At 46.5% G+C, this 12,291-nt stretch overlaps 1 protein-coding gene across 2 annotated transcripts in view; it reads left to right on the top strand.

Annotated features, from left to right (window-relative positions):
• KIF13A (kinesin family member 13A) overlaps positions 1 to 12,291 on the top strand; it is a 215,353-nt gene that overhangs the window by 43,814 nt on the left and 159,248 nt on the right. The gene's annotated exons all lie outside the window — the stretch shown is intronic.

Below are 12,291 nucleotides of genomic sequence, written 5' to 3'. Positions count from 1 at the left end.
TACTTATCTGTATCTATACACATCTTTTCCCAACTTAAGGTTTCTCTTTATGTTTGGATTTAATTTCTTTTGGGGATTATTTTTATAGTATAGAGGGTAAGTATAAGGTCAGCTGTGTTTGCATGCAGCAGACCCCAGTTTTCTCCATGGCACTATATACGGTCCCCACTGCCTGGTGTGACCTCTGAGTGTCTCTAGGGTGACTCACCACCCCAAAACACTTCCAAGAGAAATACTTAAAATTTTATCAGTTGTCCAAAAATATCAATTTTGGGGGTCATTGTTTAAAGTCTCTACTACCTATTAGTCATGAAAACACTCTAGCATTTTCTTCTACCAGATTTTTAAATTTTGCATTTCATGTTTAAATGTTTGTGCGTGTGGTATGAGGTCAGGCGTTATTTTCCTGCATGTACATAACCTGGCACCACAGAACCGTTGGCTGCATAGTCCAGGCTCCCTCACTGATTTGTTCTGTTCAGTCTCCATGTAACCGAGGATGTTTTCCTGGGCTCTGCATTCTGTCTTGGTGTTCTGTGTGTCTGTCCCTTAGGCAGTTTCTCTAAATTGTTCTGCGTCCATCGGGTAGCTTGGTCCTTCCTAGAGATTCTGTTAAGACATTCTGTTGTGATGGCACAGGAGGGAATGCTTGATGTGGGAAAAACTGATATCATAGAAAATTCAGTATCTTTATCATATTGAATGTTCGAACTTGGCAATAGGATATGTTGCTTTCAGAAGCACATCTTTTGTTAGATGTGTACCTGCTTTAAATTTATTTTTTTTTGTTTTGCGATTGTGTTTGGTATAAAGATTTTCATTGAGATATACGTGTGTGTACAGTCAGGTCTGTAGGTACGAATGTCATATAGTTTGCAGAATTTTGAAACTCAGCACCAGCACTAGAGAAATAAAGGAGGGTGAGTGGTTCCTTATTGCCATCCCTCAGTGCCCTTCCCACCCTTCCCATCCCCCCCCCAGGACTCCTTCTGCCCTCCCTTGTAAAAGCCTGGGTCATTTTGGCCTGTTTTTGTTCTTTATGTAAATGAGTCACAGAGTATGTGTTCTTCTGTATGTGGCTTCTTTTGTTCAATGTGTGTTTGTGTGTGAGATCATCTAGTAATAGTTCTAAATTATTCATTCTTTTTGCTGTATAATATTCAATTGTGTGACTATAGGAGTCACATTAAGTTTCATTTTCTGAGTCTTTTGTTTTAGCTGAGAAACACTGTTGGCTTTAATAGGAACTCATCTTTCCAGGCAGTAACTTTGCTAAATTCTGGTCAATTCTGACCAGAAGATTCGAAGATTTCTCTGGGCTTTCTTTAAGGATGGTCATGGTGTGTGCTAATGATAGTTTTAGTTTCTTCTTGTTGTTGTTGGCTAGTTTCCCAGCCTTTATGTAGCTTTCATTTAAGAACTGTTAAGAAATAAGCATAAAACAGGCTGGAACCAAAAATCATGGGCTATGTATTTTACAAATCAGGCATTTTTGGGGATTGGAAGCGCAGTGGGGCTGCACTGTCCACTGTACTTTGACCGTCCGTCCACGCTGCCTTGCAGCGTTTGTGGCTCACACAGAGGAGAGGGAGAGGGGGACTTCCACTGTGGGGGCTGAGGCATTCAGGTCGTGGCGCTGCTTTGTCTTGGTCTCTGTTCACTGCATCTGAAGATGAATCTTCTTCACGGGATCTTGACAGGTCACCACAATTCATCTCCTCTTGGATGATTGGGGCAGCTGGATATTCATTCAAAAGCTAAGAGAGGCCAGAGAGAAGCTGTAGAGATTAAGGCACTTGTTTTGCATGTGGCCAACCTGGGACCACATATGGTCCCTTAAGCCCTGTCAAGGAGTTATCCCTGAGTGCAGAGCCTGGAATAATCCTGAGCACTGTCAAGTGTGGCCTGCTGCCCCCTCCCCCCCCCAAATAGAACAAGAACATGTAGGAGGTGTTTGAGCATCACTAGGTAAGAGGCTCTCAAGCCCCTCTGGGGTGGGGCGAGGAGAGTCCCAGCTCCTCAGGCTCCAAGCGGCTCCTCTTAAACTACTGATCTGGTTGGCCAGACATTGCCAGTGGGGCCACTGCACCTCCTGAGCACTGCTGGGGAGCCCCCACCCCAATATACTAATTCATGAAATTGAAGAAAACCCAGCTAGGGCCAAGCTCCAAAGGATTGGTACTCAGGCTTTTTATGTGGAAACCCTGGGCTCAATTCCCAAGACTGTCGGGTCCCATGGGTGTTAATGGAAATGGCCCCAAAGTGAATAAAGGAAAAAAGACTGAAAAAGAAAGATGTAAGAGGTGTGATTTGATTTGTGTTCTGGCAAACATTTTGCCTGACAATAGACTGAGGGCCTCCTGAGCCCAGAAGACCACGGTTGTCCTGCTGCCCTGGGTCTACTTCTGAAGGACACGTGGGTATAGAAATCAACCGATATTCCTGCCAGAAAGCATTGCTGTTTCTTGAGAGTTTTTCTTTTTTTGTTCTTTTTGGGTGACACCCAATGATGCTCAGGGGTTACTCCTGGCTCTGCACTCAGGAATTACTCCTGGCCGTGCTCGGGGGACCATATGGGATGCTGGGAATCAAATCTGGGTCGGCTCCGTGCAAGGCAAACACCCTCCCCACTGTACTATTGCTCTGGCCCCTTGAGAAAGTTTTAAGTCACAAAAGTGTTGTTGGGTTTGTTTTGCGTGGGGGTGGGGAGGATCTCTCGGCCGATCCCTTGGGCCCTGGGATCCCTCTGGTCACCTGGCCCTGAGTGGATAGGGTGCTTCTGTGCTCAGGCCTGGCTCTGTGATGCTGCCCCCCCCCCCCAACCGGGGGACAGGGGACTAAGCTCGTGCCTCTGGAATCCCAGCACGTCCTCTAGTCTCTGAGCTCTCTCCTCGCCCTCCCCCACACGACCCCCCAGTTTTAAACCACAAGCCATCACATGTGTTTTCAGAAGATGACAGTAGCCAAGTCTGTACGGCTCACTTGGGAAGCCTCACTAGGAATTTGTTTACCTACAGATTAAAAGAACTCACCTGCTAATTTCATCATAACCTGAGATGCTGAATAGAGAGAAGAATTTTTAGGAAGTATATGTTTAATTAGAAAAATCTCTCTGGCTCAGTGATTCTCTTTTTCCACGGGTTGAGAAAGCAGGAAGGTGAGAAGTGCTCACATAATTGCCTTGGGAGTTTTCTTAACCCATCTCCCGCTAAGCAGGATTTGTGTGCTCCCTCTCCTTCCTTTTTCTTCCTTCCTTCCTTCCTTCCTTCCTTCCTTTCTTTCTTTCTTTCTTTCTTTCTTTCTTTCTTTCTTTCTTTCTCTCTTTCTTTCTTTCTTTCAGTTTTGGGGCCATGCCTGGCTGTGCTTGGGGCTTACTCCCAACTCTGTCTTCTGGGATCACTCCCGAGGGGGCTCAGGGAACTTACGCCGTGCCAGGGGTTGAGCCCGGGTTGGCTACATGCACGGCCAGCCCCCTCCCCTCTGTTCTATCGCTCCAGCCCCTCCCTAGCTTGCTGCACCCAAGTCACATGAGTCAGCTGATGTCCCTGGCAAGCTGAATTTCTGTGCACATGCCTTTTGACTCCCCAAGCACTTCCACTATCCTCACGGACTTGGAAGCTGGAAGCACGAGCAATGTTTGTCCTTGAGTCTGCGATTCAGTGAAAGATTTTGCCAATGGATGCAACGCGAACAAACAGAAAGATGCGTTTTAAAAAGGTGGTCCGTGGAGGACAGTTCTCCGAGTGAGGCCCCCAGGTAGACAGTGCTGACCTCACTTGTTACAAATGTAGATTATTGGGCCCTCCCCATTCCTGCATGCTGAATCAGGAACATTGGCGTTAAAGCCCACAAGTCTGCAGCGTGTAAACTCCCCTCCATGGGCTTGAGAAGCAAGCCAGCACTTGGGAACCACTACGCTAAAATAGGAGGGTGAGCCCTGCCCTGAGCAGCAGGCACGGGCCGGGCAGGTAATGCCGGGGATGAAGATAAGCAAGCCTGGCATGTGCAAGGCCTTGAGTTAAATCCCCATCCTTGTGCGGGGGTAGGAGGGACCCCCATTAAAGGAAGAAAGGAAGTAGCTTGGTTTGGGTGAGGGCTCTGTGGCTAATAGCACCTGCTGGTGCCGAATTTCACCCCCAGCACTCACCCCGCCTGTGTTGAGACAATCCTCAGTGCCCTGCTGCCTAGAGTAGTTGGAAAGGATGGAGGAAAAAATAATGTGTGTATGTCCTTTTGGAGCAATAACACAGCGGGTCGGGCATATTTGCCTTGCACACAGCCCACCCGGGTTCGATTCCTCCGTCCCTCTCGGAGAGCCCGGCAAGCTGCCGAGAGTATCCCGCCTGCACGGCAGAGCCTGGCAAGCTCCTCTTGGTGTATTCGATATGCCAAAAACGGTAACAACAAGTCTCACAATGGAGACGTTACTGGTTCCTGCCTGAGCAAATCAATGAACAATGGGAGGACAGTGCTAAGGTGCCACAGTCCTTTTGGACAATGTATTTGTGTTCCTGGGGGTAGACATCCCAAAGTGCAGTTCCTGGTCTGTTGTACTTTCACTGAGAACTCTCCACACTGTTCTCCAAAGCGCTTGCACCAGAGTACACTGGAGGCCTAACTGACCCTTGGCCCCAGAGTGCAGGGAGGAGAAGGACAGAGAAGGCGAGCAGTCGGGGTGGTGAGGAAGAAGAGGGAAGAAGGGAAATAACCAGGAGCAGGCGTCAGGGGCCTCGGGTGTACTGGTGATGTGCACGAGTGGTACCGACTCCAACACTGAAAGTGTGAACTGACTACCACCACCAGATGTGGAAATAGGCTTTTTGAGGGGGTCGGCTGGGGCGTGGGGGCAAGGCGGGAGGGAACCCGGGAACACTGGTGGGGTTGGTGTGAGGACTTTAGATGCCAAAGACTCAGTTATTGATAACTTTGAAAACTGGGGTTCTTTAATTTTTTTTTAAACAAAAACAAAAAACAGGACCAGAGTGATAGTACAGAGGACAGGACGTTTACCTGGTTGCAATCACCGGCATCCCATATGGCCCCCCACTGCCAGGAGTGATTCCTGAGTTGCGGAGCCAGAAGTAACCCCTGAGTATCGCCTGGTGTGACCCATGAAGCAAAAACAATGACAACAACACAAAATAAAAACAAAAAGAACAACAGCAAAAAGGAAAAGTTGATGAAGCATCCTGCAAATGACTGACTTCCCCTGGCCGCTCCTCCCCAGGGGAGATAAGATTGTCATTCTCCCTTTCCAATATCAACTCCTTATTGTGAGTTGATACATAGTCTGTACAGCCTGGGTTGGGGTTTCTTTTCTTTTCCTTTTTTTTAAAAAAATGGGTTTCTGAATGGAGTTTCTGAATGGAGAGTGAGAGCAAACATGAGATGGGGTTCCCAGGACTCCTGTAACGCTTGTTCCCTACTGCAGGAAGGGTTAGTTTTTGTTTTCCTTTTTTCATCCAGTCCTAGAGGCTGGAAGTGGGAAGTTCAGGTGTGGGAGGGCTGGATTCTTGGAAACTTTCCTCAAGGCAGAGCCTGGAGAGAGCTCTTCGCTCTGTGGCTCCCAGTGGCTCTCCTGTGATGCCTGTGGACTGAGCACAGCCTCCTCCGGGTAGGGTCCTCCAGATGACTTCCTAAGGGACTGTAGTTGGGGCCTGGAGGTATGCATTTCTGCCCCTTGCGGCTGCCTTTGGCCTTCATGCCTCTCTGGGTTTTGGGTTGGGGGCTCTACCCGAGGAATTGTGAGTCTGTTTTATTGACTCTGCACTTTGGGGTCACTCCTGGTGGTGCTCAGGAAACCGTGTGTGTGTTTCTCAGCCAGGTGCTCTGTCATTGAGACACCCTCCCCGCCCCCCAGTCTTAAGACAACTTTTCAAACACTATTTTTTTTTATTAGTGAAACACCATGAGGTACAGTTGTAGACTTACAATTTTTGGGGCTTGGGTTTCGATTATACAATGATCAAATACCCATCCCTCCACCAGTGCCCATTTTCCACCACCATGGATCCCAGTATCCCTCCCACCCCCATTCCCCCCATCCCACCCTGCCTCTGTGGCAGGGCATTCCCTTTTGTTTTCTCTCTCCTTTTGGGTGTTGTGGTCTGCAAAAGAGGCATTGAGTGGCAATCATGTTCGGTCCATAGTCTACTTTCAACATGCATCTCTCATCCTGGAAGGATCCTCCCAACACCCTTGACTTGCTGTTCCCTTCTCTATCTGAGCTGCCCCTTCCCCTAGAATGCCCCGCTGGCCTGTAGGCCATGGAGTAATCCTCCTAGTACTGATCTTGGCTATTCTTGGGTATTAATCTCCTATTTTGTTACTTTATGTCCCCCAGATGAATGCAATCTTTTTATGTCTATCCCTCTCTTTCTGACTCATTTCGCTTAGCATGATACTGTCCATGTAGTACCACTTGTATGTAAATTTCATGACTTCATCTTTTCTAACAGCTACATAGCACTCCATTGTGTAGATCAAACACTATTTTTATTATTGTGGGGACCACTAGGGCTATCCCTGATGGTTCTCTGGGGTCACCAGGCAGGACTTGGGATGAAGCCCTCACCCCTGAGCTGCATTCCTGCTCCTCTTCTGTTGCCTCCTTGAAGAACAGATCTCCAGTATTCTGGAGTGGCATTCTAGGTCTGTGTAGGTCAACGCAGGAGATTGGGTGGGGAACGTAATAAAGCCTGTTGCAAGTCCTAAGATGCTTTTAGCCGATTTCCTTTTCCTTCCAAGGTCAAGGTCCTAAAGACTTACATGATGTTGACTTCTTTTTCTTTCATCTAATTAGAGCAGAGTTTATGGAACCCGACTCTTAAAATCCAGGTGAGAGCAAACCGGCTTCTTAATAGGTTTTAGGAGAGTCATATATTAGGGGAGCAGAATGGATTTCATCCTTCAAAGACCAATTAAAACTTCTTTGATGATTTAGAGTTACATATGTTAATCCTAACCAATTAAAAAGTTTGTCATAGAAAAAAACTGCTAACAACAAGAATTCTTGTTATGAAGGGCGAAATCTTATAGGACTTGAGATGCAAATAATCCTGTTTTACATCCAGTTAATTATGCAGCCGTTACTCATGGCCCCGTTCAGCAGGATTTTACATCTGCTCTTCTGTGGAATGTGCTTCTGTAAACTCCTCAGCTGTGGCTGCCGAGGCGTGGGGAGATCTGGCTGAGGCCCGCTGGTAGATCCGGAAAGGGAAGAACTCTCCTAGAAGGACAAGAGGGATGGAGCTTTGGTTGCCAGTGAGGTTGAGTCTGTCAGTTTCCTAATAGCGTTTTCCTCGCCTGTGTTCAAGCTGTCAAACAGAACTCATTTCTCTGGAGCACACGGCTGCACAGCTTCAATCTCTGGTTGCTTATTTGGACCCACAGTGTCCGCATACCCTGTGAGTATGCGAGAATAACAGGGTTCGACTCTCCCCCCCCCCCCAGATTTAGTGAGTCCAAATCTGCGACTGAACCAGGTTCCCAGGGCTTCTGTGTACATAATCTCGTGTAAGTCACCGCTCCGTGTTGGATAACATTGGTTTGTCCTTTCCGCCTTGCCACAGGGAGCTTAGGTTTATTGAGTTACTCCCATCACAGTGCTCCCATTCTTCTGTGTTTATTTGTAACTTTTTTCTTTGTGCTCTGTTGACTTGTAAATATTGTTTTTCTCTTCTTGTAAGTTCTTTGCATAGTTGATTCAGAGCAGTGTCCTTTTTGTATGGACACAGGAAGACAGTTAATGCTATGCTTTTGTAACTTGACGCTGAATGATATTCACCCCAGGACTTCTGTTCTCTGGACTTAAGCCTCAGTTTCCCTTACTTTCTAACACTGAAAGTAAGGGTCCAAAAGCAGGGTCCCAAGGAGGGACTGGATGGACCCAGGGCAAGCTGTGAGCTATATGCTACCCTAGCAACGGTCGAGGGTCTGGTGGGCGATGTTGACACTCATGTAGTTGATGCAGACATTATCAATATTGTGAGCCTCATCGAAGACCACCACAGCCTTGCGGGCCAGCTCCTTCTAGTGCTGGCCTTGCACTGGATTTTATTTATTTATTTATTTATTTTACTTAAAAGTAATGCCCCTTGTAGATTTTTGTCTCTTTTTTTTCATTCCGCATGATCTCAGTTGGCCTAAACCAGTGATCCAAAAAGGACCCTCCACAGTTAGAACAAGGTTAAACACCACTGGTGTCCAGAGAGCCCCGGAGGCCTGTCTAGTTCATTTCCCTCTGAACCTTCCCTTGCTCCCATTGACTTCAGTCCCTTGACATTAGTCATTGCTGTCCTTCACCAGGATCACTGCCTTAGCATCGCTGCCACCACTGTCACCAGACGGTGGGTTCCTAGTCTCAGAGGATGCCAGGAGTGGCAGTGAATAGTAAAGGTCACGCATCACTGTGTAAGGAGCCACGTTTGACTGTAACTTTAGATGTCATAGCTCCCCACCACATAAGCCACCCATGTTTCCAGATCCCTCTTTGAACCAGCACAGAATGGTTACAGAAGATGTCCGAGCCTGCAGGCCAGTGAACAGGTATGCGCCACCTTCTCTTTCCTTGTGTTGCTTTTGGCCGAACTACCTTGCAGAAGGTTTTCATCAGGGATGCTTCGTTTCACAGAAGCTGCCCCGTCCAGAGCCAGGGAAGCTGCCGTGGCCTTGGCCATTGTGTCTGAGGGTTTGTTCTAAGTGGCTGTTCCAGGCTCCGCTTGTGTCCACCGTGGAGTGTCCGCCAGACCTGGGCGAGTGAGATTCATGTGGAAGGAGGTTGGGCTCGATAATTGCCAGTTTAGTGTTAGCTGCTCTGTGAGTGTGGTGAGTGTGTGTGGCATTCCAATGCAGCTTCTGGAACCTTCATTTCCATTTCAAATGGTTCTGACTCGCAGATTCTAAAGAAGATTGTGTTCACTGACAGCAGGAGAGGTGGAAAATGAGCCTGAGCTAGCATGGCCTTGAGGAACTATTCTGAGTGGAAACAGATCAAGTCTAACTGGGATTCCTTTGTTAGGGTCCCAGGCAGAGCTCATCCTCGCTTTGCTGCGTATTGGATTTCATGTGCACGAAAGCGTCTGTCCCTCCGATATGCACCAGAATGTCTTATGTCTTCCCTGCAGGAAATGCTGTTTGTGGCGCTCATCTGTTGTTTTAGTATCGTTGGCACCTGGTAGGTGCTTGGGGAAAGAGGCTTGAGGAGGATGGGAAGACATCCCAGAGCACCTCAGAATTTCTCCAGGATTTGAACGAAGTTCTCTTCGAAATTTTTGTTCTATTGGAACGAATAATGGGAGTGTTGAGGAAAAGGGAATTTGAGCCAACTTACTTGCATAGCAGTTGCATATGTATTAAAATAAAGTGTCTTTTGTCTTTATATCCGTGAGGTTTTTTTTCTTTTTGACATCCAAGGTTATAAAATTTCATGAGATTGACTATGCTGAGCTGTTTTTATCAGAGCCACTAAATGAAGACTGAGTACGTCCTACCTGTAAGAAACACTTCATGTATTTGCTGGGGAAAAACATTGCCTACAAAGGAGATAAAAATCTAGAAAATTTCAGCGCCACAATAAAGATTCCAGGAAAAACCTACATATGGAAAGAGGATTGAGGAGCGAGATTGTGTTTTTTTGGTTTTTTTTTTTAAGTGCCATATTGGATCCATTTTAACTCAGAAAATTCAGATACTGGTTTCTGACATTTCAGTGAGACATGCTTGCCAAATTTCTGGAAGGAAGGGATTTTAAAAGCTATTGCCGGGATTCATAATGGCTCACGGGTTAATGTGCTTGCTGTGCATGTGGCTGACCCTGGTTCAGTCCCCAGTCCAGGAGTGATCCCTGAGCACAGAGCTGCGAGTCAGCCGTGAGAAGAGCAAACAAAAGAATCACAAAAAGTTAATGCTTCTACCCCCTCCCCCCCCCCCCCCCAGCAGCAAGGTGGCCGCTGCCTCAGAGATTATAGGAAAGCCAGGTATGAGCTGGCAGTGACGGGGCAACTGCAGTCTCATGGGAAGGGGGACGGTACTGGCTTGTCCTTCACGCCCTACCAAGGTCACAAGTTGCCCCCCACAAGCAGCTCTCCAGCACAGCAATAACACCAAACGTACAGAAACCAATCTCGTAATTATCTGGCTCTTTGCAGAAATCCAAAATCACGAGGCCGCTATTGCAGCCATGCAAGATTATATGATTCTCATAACCAGCTATAGAAACAAAGTATTTCACAATGCCTTTTCAGCAGTTCTGATTGTTGAGGGGGGGGGTTGAAATTCTAAACAATAATGGTGCATCTTTTGTCGAAACTATGAATGTAATCAATGTATAAAAGAGTTAAGTGGAAATCATCTGCCTCACAGGCATTGGGAGGGTTGGGAGGGGGGTAGATTGGGGTTCTTGGTGGTGAAAAATGAGTACTGGTGAAGGGAGAGGTGTTTGATCATTGTATGACCGAGTCTTAAACCTGAAAGCTTAGTAACTTTTCCCACAGTGATTGAATAAATAAATGTAAGAAGAAAAGTAAATAAATAAATAAAATTATGAAAATAAAAAAGTAAGGTGGAGTTCATGCCCCATTTGATCAGCTAATCAGTGGCTGAATAAATAGCAGTACTCCTACATTAAAAAAAAAAAAAAGTCAATGCTTCTAGGCCTGAGATCCAGTGCAGTGGCTGAGGCATTTCCTTTCCTGCCGCTGGCCCTGATTTGATCCCGGCACCACATCGGGTCCCCAAACACGGCCAGGAGTGATCCCTGAGCACCGAGCCAGGAGAAGCCCCCGAGTGCTGCCTGATGTGGCCCCAACCCTCCCTCCAAGTTACTGCTTCTTTATTCTTTCTTTTGAAGACTATAACTTGTACTTCTATTGCATCACTAATAGTCGGATGAATACTATAATTATAGTATAATATATTACAATATAATATATTATATAATGTAATAATAAAATACATAATACAATAGAATAAAATAATATAATTAATATAAGTTGATATATTTATTTTAAAATAAATTTATTCATATTAATTATTTTATATTGTAAAATACTATATTATTTATATTAATTGCGTTATATATTTTTAAATTCACCTCCTGTGTTCTTTAGCTCGTTTGGCTGGCTGCCTTTTCCTCTACTCTCTCAGTGTTTCTCTGTACTTAGAATTCTTTTCTTTGATTTGCACAACTCACTGGACTGAATCTTCTGTGTTCTTCTCACTCACTGGTGTGTGTGTGGGGGGGGGCAGGGTGGGGGGGAGGAATTTTTTGTTTTTATTCCAAAGTAACCTTTGTTCAGTCTCACCTAAGATGAAGGAAGGCAAGATTTAAGGAGTAGCCGGAGACTGTGATTTCAATATCTGTTTAAAGCCAAGTAAGCCTTCACACTTAATCTTGACCCAAGAACCAGGCTGGGAGTCAGTCATTTATCTTCTTGAAAGCTTCGTTTGTACAAATCAGTGTAACCTAAGTCAGCTTGTAATGATTTTACTCAACTTTTGTTATGCGCCAACATAAACCCAAGAAGATGAGCATTTGGTTTATAAGGTCTCATTTAGAAAACAGACAGGGATGTCTTCCTCCTCTCCCCATCACCCTCCTCCTAATTAACAGATTGAGGGAGGGCCTTGAGGGAGGGAGAGCCAGAGGTTTAAGGAAATGGAAAGTCCTGCTCCCCCGGGGCTAGGGCCTCAGGGAACCCTAAACTCCTCTGAGTAGGATGGGAGCAATAGTCACTTATTGCCTAGGTGATTGGAAAACTCTGCACAGGTCCAGCCCAGAGCTTCTGAGCTGCTGATCACAACTGTCAAGAGCTGCTTGTCTCTGGCCAGAGCCTGACACCTGGGACCACTGCCTGCAGGAGGCAGAGGCCTGGTTTTCCATGCACCCTCACCACCCCCCCAAGTTGGAGCAGAGCCAAGGTCATTGGAACTGAGATTCCTTCCCCCCCTTGTCCCCGGGGGCGCATGCTTTTCTGCTGCTAATACCATGGGCTTCAAACTGGCCACCTTTACAGGACTCATCTTTCAAGGCCGGAGGAGGGGAAGTTCAGATCCTTTCTTTGGAACAGAGGGGTACATCATCCTTCAGAATCTTGACTTTTTTTTTTTTTTTTTTTTTGGTATTCGGGTCACACCCGGCAATGCACAGGGGTTACTCCTGGCTCTGCACTCAGGAATTACTCCCGCATGGGATGCTGGGAATCGAACCAGGGTTGGCCACATGCAAAGCAAATGCCTTATCAGCTGTGCTATTGCTCCAGCCCCAGAATCTTGACTTTTATGCAAGACAGG

The sequence above is a fragment of the Sorex fumeus genome, unplaced genomic scaffold (genome assembly GCF_029834395.1).
Source record: "Sorex fumeus unplaced genomic scaffold, SorFum_2.1 ptg000094l, whole genome shotgun sequence".
NCBI lineage: Eukaryota > Metazoa > Chordata > Mammalia > Eulipotyphla > Soricidae > Sorex > Sorex fumeus.
Note: the sequence above shows the minus strand (reverse complement) of the source record. Positions and strands in the feature narration are given on the sequence as shown.